Source organism: Rattus norvegicus, chromosome 2 (genome assembly GCF_021556685.1).
Source record: "Rattus norvegicus strain SHRSP/BbbUtx chromosome 2, alternate assembly SHRSP_T2T, whole genome shotgun sequence".
In the NCBI taxonomy this organism is placed as follows: Eukaryota; Metazoa; Chordata; class Mammalia; order Rodentia; family Muridae; genus Rattus; species Rattus norvegicus.
Window position 1 is genome coordinate 58,282,120 of NC_141535.1, and position 6,670 is coordinate 58,288,789.

The 6,670-nt window shown below is 42.3% G+C and overlaps 1 pseudogene; it reads right to left on the reverse strand.

Moving 5' to 3' along the window:
* Nucleotides 1-805: 805 nt before the first annotated feature.
* LOC147996106 (large ribosomal subunit protein eL31 pseudogene) lies at nt 806-1,187 on the reverse strand (annotated as a pseudogene).
* Nucleotides 1,188-6,670: the final 5,483 nt, after the last annotated feature.

The window sequence follows — 6,670 nt, forward strand, 5'->3', positions numbered from 1 at the left end:
TAGCAGGAGCCTGAGCCTGTTGGTCCCATTACATCCACAGTCAGGAAGCAGAGAGAAGACTCCAACCCATGGAAAGGCGCTGACTACATTCTTGCCTCTTTAAAAGGTCAAGCTTAAAATTGTGTCCCCTAGGTGATTCTCAAGCCCATCGGGTTAACAGTCAAGACTGGCTTTCAAAGAAGACATACATCACATGGGTGTAGGGATTGTTGGATATTCTTGAGAACATCACCACAGAGCCAACAAGTTAGACTCTAGAAGAGGAGCCCGGATACTAAGGGCAATTTTAAAAAGAGGTTCTACAGTAGCCATGGCTGAGATCTCCCACACTAGTCTATCTTACTATATTAATATTAATAATAATAACAACAACAACAATAATAAATGCTAAATATGAGGAGGTCAAGAAAACAACATGGAGGTTCCATGCTCACCACTGAATTTGGGACAATAATACTTAGCCTACAAACTAGTTGTTGCTGTTACTGTTCAAAGGGAAATATGGTGTGAATTCTGCTTTAGCAAGAGCTAGAGGTGAGGCAAGGTGAGGGGTCAGAGCTAAGAGCTGAGGTGAGAAGAGAGGTCAGTGACAAAGATAGGAGGTGCAGAGGGAGGAAAGGAAGAGCGAACGAGTTCTTTTTCTTGGAATATTCCAATGCCTATGAATACTGTTTCTGCAAAGATGGGTGGATCTCTTAGAAGGCAGACAGAGGCTAGACCAAGGTGAGAGAGAGTGTGTTTATTCAGTTCAATTCAATGCAAAGAATAAGTTTCAAATATATATATTGCAGTTCTGCAACTTTATTTGACATTCCACAGGTTAGTTCTCATGCACATTGACCGTCTGTAGATTTTTGAATGTAACAGGCACGTAAGTTACCATTGTGTAGGGCTTGTTTGGTCAATCCTCATCCTCATTGCGCTTTCTGGACAAATGTACTCGGATGCGATAGGGAACATTCCTTATTCCCTTGGCCCAGATGGCTTTATTGAGCCTGGTGTCAATGCGCACATCTGGAGCCCACATTTCCTTCATGGAAAATTTCTTTGAGTGCCCGAGGAGCACGCTTCTTGACGCCCACTCTATGTAGGCGCTTGTGAATGTTGATGGCGTATTCTCGGGTCACCACCTCGTTGATGGCAGAACAGCCCTTGTTCTTCTTGCCACCCTTCTTTACAGAAGCCATCTAAATGCAGGTGACAAGGAGACTCTAAACAGGCAGCTGGAAGGACGGGGCTAAGGTGACCCCAGCAGTCCATCCTCCCACCGCCCCGGACTGCAGAGAAATCCCACTGAGCCTGCCCACCCCATGTGCCGAGCAGATCGGGCCACCAAATAAATATCTTTTTTTTTTTTTTACAGGTTTTGAAAATCCCAGTTCATATGCTCTGAAGTTGGTTTGGAGCTCTGGGTTCTAATCTCACTCTCACGGTTCACTAGCTGTAGGACAACATGGAGAGTGGGATCCTTCTTCATACTTAACATAAGGCCTCCATGCTGTTCAGTTTTCACCACTGTGAGAGTAGGAGTAGTAGTACTCCTACTACTCATCGAGAAGAGCTGAGACAGAGACAGAGACAGAGACAGAGACAGAGAGAGAGAGAGAGAGAGAGAGAGAGAGAGAGAGAGAGAGAGAGAGAGAATTTGCCACCGAGTAGTAGGCAATGGATGCATATCTGCTATCTTTCCTTCCAACTGTGTTTCTTTCTCTAGAGATCAGCAAGTTTTCAAAAGCAAAAACACAGGTAGTGTCTACTTCTGGGTTTCAGGAAGCTAGCTACAATGGGACTATTAAGGAGAGGTTAGGTGAATATGTGGGTTCTCAAAATAGGAAGGACCGAAAAGGCTGGGGTCATTACAAGGTGTGTGTGTGTGTGTGTGTGTGTGTGTGTGTGTGTGTGTGTGTGTGTGTGTGTGTGTGTGTGTGTGTGTCCATGCCTAGAAATCAGTGGTGTGCAGGTTTTTCTGGCTTCAGAAAGCAGCTGGGTGGGATTTTCATTTGCAGGGGTCTAAGAAGAATGGAAAGGACTCTAGTCCTTTTTCCTCCCTTTTCCAAAGGCTTGTTAGAAATCTCTGAAAGCACTTAGTTCTGGTAGCACTTCAGTGGAAAATGTATTCAGTTTCTTATGCCCTTGAAGTAAACTTTCTATCCAAGTTTTGATATAGTCTTGAGTTGTTTTAGATACTTTGTATCTTCCTGGAGTTCTCTTTGCCTGTGTTTGTGGACTTGTAGTTACACCTCTGAGAATCCTAACAGCACTGAAATGGTATTTCAATAGAGAGAGATACATATTGTTAACATTTCTGTCTTCCTGGAGGTGATGTTGTACTTTGCAACCTTCCAGGTCAGTTTTTCCTCGCTCTATCCTTATTCTGTAGTTAATAGCCATTTTATCCATATATAGTATACAGCCCAAAATACATAACTAAAATGTAAATTTTGCTTGGGATAGCCACATCTTTTACAGAAATTAGGGTTAAAAAAATGTCCTATGCATCACTTCTGATGTATCTTCCTCAACCACTCCTGAACTTCCAGATTCATTGGGTAGGGAAGCACACACCAGCTAATGGCAAATTACCTTAGTTTTCTTCTGTCTTGACTTTGAACCCATCCTTCATTCTCACCGGCTGTGTTCACTGGATATAGGTTTCCTACCCAACAGGCTTACTGTTGCTCACCCAGCATTTTATGCATGTAATATCATTGGCTTATTATCTCCACGATTTCAGGAGTGATGATGGACATCATTGGAAACCCCGTTTGTAACGTGTCATTTTCCTTTGGCTGTTCTCTTAATCTCTGTTTTTTTAGTAATTTGGTGGATCTCGGCATGATTTTTGTTTGTACTTAGTCTACATTGAGAGTAGTTTGTTTGTTTGTTTGTTGTTTAATTGTGGACTTTCTTTTAACAAATCTGGGAAAACTTTAGGCAGCATTTTCCCAAATAGTTTTTTGGGAGACCTATCCTCTCCCTACTATATTTCTGAAATACAAATCAATTAACCATTTAACATTTTCCCAACAGGTTCTTGACATTTTTTGCTTTCTTCTGTAATTTTTTTCTTTTTACTTTTAATATTGCATCATTTTTATTTACCTGCCTACAGATTTACTGGTTCTTCGCTTTATTTTTTAAAATCAACATATAATTCCAAATTCCACCGAGTCTGGGTTCTTCTTAAATTTGAAACATTGTGGTTTTAAATGTTAATGGTGTTTGCCTCTCTACCAAGAAGGACAATATTTGCTTTAATTAAAAAATGTTTATATCGGGGTTGGGGATTTAGCTCAGCGGTAGAGCGCTTGCCTAGGAAGCGCAAGGCCCTGGGTTCGGTCCCCAGCTCCGAAAAAAAGAACCAAAAAAAAAATGTTTATATCATAGACATATTAATAGTCAGTACTTTAAAGTTTTGTCTGCTGTTTTCGATAGCTGGGAATCCCTCTTCCTCTTAGTAGCGGGTCACATTTGCCTGTTTCAATAAATGCCCAAGTAATTTTGCACATGTACTGAATGCAATGTTAAGTCCTATGGATACTCTGGACCCCATTAGATAATCCCAAAGACTGTTAATGTGTTTGGTCTTGCAACTATTTTCACTGCACCCAGCCACAAATTCTATCTCTTGGGGGAGCATCTCAAATCTCAGACCCATTCTTCAAGCTTTAGACGGAGCACTCTAACGTTTTTCTTTGTATGCATAGTTCAGGGGTCAGCCAGAGAACTGAGGAGAGTTTACATATGAGATTACTGAGTCTCTCAAAGAGCTCCTTATTTTCTCATGTCTGGCTGCTCTGAATTCTCCTGTTCTGTAACCAATGCATTCTAGGCTTTCCCTCAGAGCTTTTACTACCCTATATGGGATAGAACCAAACTTGCTCTCAGAACAGTAAGGAAGGGAGCTCACCCCATACGGTTTCTTTCTTCTGAATGTCAGTTCAGACTGTGCATTTCTAGTGCTCAGAGTACTTGTATTATTATTTTGTCTACAGTTTGTGCTCAGTCCAATATGAGCTCTCTTATTCATAGAGTGAGCAAGGCTAGTCCAAACAGTTGTGTGTTTGCATTTGGGCTGGGATGGAGAGCTCTGAAGTAACTGTCTCGTCTTAAACCACTGTCACCAGGGAGATGGTAAGTGCTCAGGCACACACAGGCAGCAGGCTCCTAGCCATGCCTACTCACCGATCATGTTCTTACAGATCATGGACCGGGTCATTTGCCTCCTGCAACAGTCCTCCAGCTTTGAGTTGGTTTTGGTGAGGCTTGTGCACATCTTGTTCTAAATGGCATACATGAAGGGCTTGCTTGGAGATTGATGACAAGAAACTGGAATAACTCAGCCTTTTTCTGACATCAGAGGGCAATAAGGATACCGTCAATGAGGCTGGGACAGATCCAAGAGAGTCAGCAGGCTGGAGCTGAAGCTTCTCCAGATGGAATCATATCCAAGGAGTTGCCTTGGGAAGACACCTGCAGCAAAAGCCTCTTCTTATAATGGAATTCTTCCACCTATATGATAAAATACTGGCTTCTGCCGCCACTTATAAAACTTGGATATTGTTACATGGTAGCTATGAAATGTCACAATGATACTTAGTGGACCCAGCTCCTGAGTGCTTCACCTCAAGGGATTTCTAACTAAATCTTCATTATGTCACCTGATCCTGGTAACAACAAACATTAGAGGCCCCAACAGTCTCGGTTTAAGGAAGGTGTGCTTCCTGGACTCCAAGCAAACGGGCTTATTCATTGTTACTGGGGTATACCTGTGACTTCAGGAAACATTGTGAACAAAGCCCAGAAAAGATGTCAAGACATGCTCTAGACTAGACTATCGGTTAAGTAGCTTATCTGAGGGGCACGCGAGGGTCCATTTCTCCAGGCGAGTGATGGGTGAGTTGCAAGCTTCAATCATCTGTACATGTGTTTTGCCTCTAAGAAGCTCCTTAGATCTAGTAGGGCTTCTGTTCTCCTCAGGTTTTCTTGCCCATAAACCGTAACTTAAAGCACACTTGAAGACTATTTCTTGATGAGTGGGAGATCCAGCCAAGTGGTAGAGTACTAGCTAAGCATGTGTAAGGTCCTGGGTTTGAACACCAGTACCAGGAAAAAATGTTTTTAAAATTAAGTAAGTAATAAATACATATTCTGGGCCGGCACAACCTTTTCTGGTTTGCATTTTTAAGTTCCATCTTCCATATTTTCCTTCTTTCCATCCTTCCGTTGTCCTAGCTTCTCATATTTGTTTAATCTTCCAATTTATTTCCAAACCTTCTACATTCCAGTCGACAAAACAAACTAGTCTTTTAGTCACAAATGGCACAGAGAAGGCAAAGTTTGAGGCAACGACCAAATGCTGTGCTCTGGGATGGGACACAAAGTGTGATTGCAGTGACATTCCGAACCCTATGATGGGAGTCACAATGGGAACCTTCAAGGTGTACATTCCAATTTCCAGACCCCAGGTATGTATTATCTAATCCTTGAAGAAGAAAACTATAAGAGTGTTTCAGTTAAAGACCTTGAGATGGGAGCACTATCAGGGATTGCTTATGAGATGGGAGCACTATCTGCTTAGGTGATCCCAATGTAACCACAAGTGCCATGCCCAGGCACAGCTCCAGAGCCTTGGACCTGATTGGGGTGCTGAGGGAAGGAAGAAAAGACAGCCATATGGGCAGAAAGCAGGGACGGGTGGTCTGGGCTCTCTGCTGTAGAAACCACAGCACCCCAGAAGTTCAATGCACTTATTATAAAGAGTTGAAAAAAGAGGTGGACTTGTTGCAGCAGCTGAACAGTGAGGCAGGCTGACTACACACAGATCAATAAGAAGGCGGGCTTATGATATGTAGTTGAACAAGGATGCAGGTGTACCTCATCTCAGTAAAAGCAGTCTCCTGGGGAATAGTCTTCCACCAGTACATGCTACAGAGAGGAAGCTGAGGGGGACATTTCTGGACGCACTATCAATATCCATACATGGACCAAAAGAAAATTTTGCTGTTTCCCTCTTAGCCTCTTTCTCATTCAAAGACGAACTTCAGTTAGTTCACTATCCGTCCATCTATCCATCTATTCGTCTATGTGTTTGTCCGTGTATCCTACCTATTTGAAAACATGAAGGCTTTAATTTAAACACTTTCTTTGATACAGCCCAGGTCTGAGGCTCTGGGGTCCTTGACGTGGCCATGTCTACAGCACACATTCACTCAAGACTCACTCATGACTCCTCCTGCTCCCACACACAAGTGCGATCTTCTTTTGTAAGTGTGAAGACAGAGACAAGAGGCGGTATCACGTGACAACAACTTGGCTGACTACTCCTGGTTTGAAATATTGAATTGGGACATGAGATCAGAAATATAAGCAAATTCTAAGAACAGAGAGGAGAGGGAAGTAGATTCTACATTAGAATTTCTAGAAGAAAAACAGCTTGCCTTTGTCCCATCTCAGACTTTCAACCTACAGGCCTGAATGAAGACTGAAGAGCTTGCTTTCTCTAAAGCCATAGAATTTATGGGATTTGTTGTGCCACTTGAATGTTACATTTCTAATTGTACTTCCCTAATTGTCCCAAGCAGTTTTGTTGAAAGGAATGATTCACAAGGCAAACATAAACCTCTTAGTTTTTGGTATATTTTAGTCTGTATATAAAAACCCCATGAAG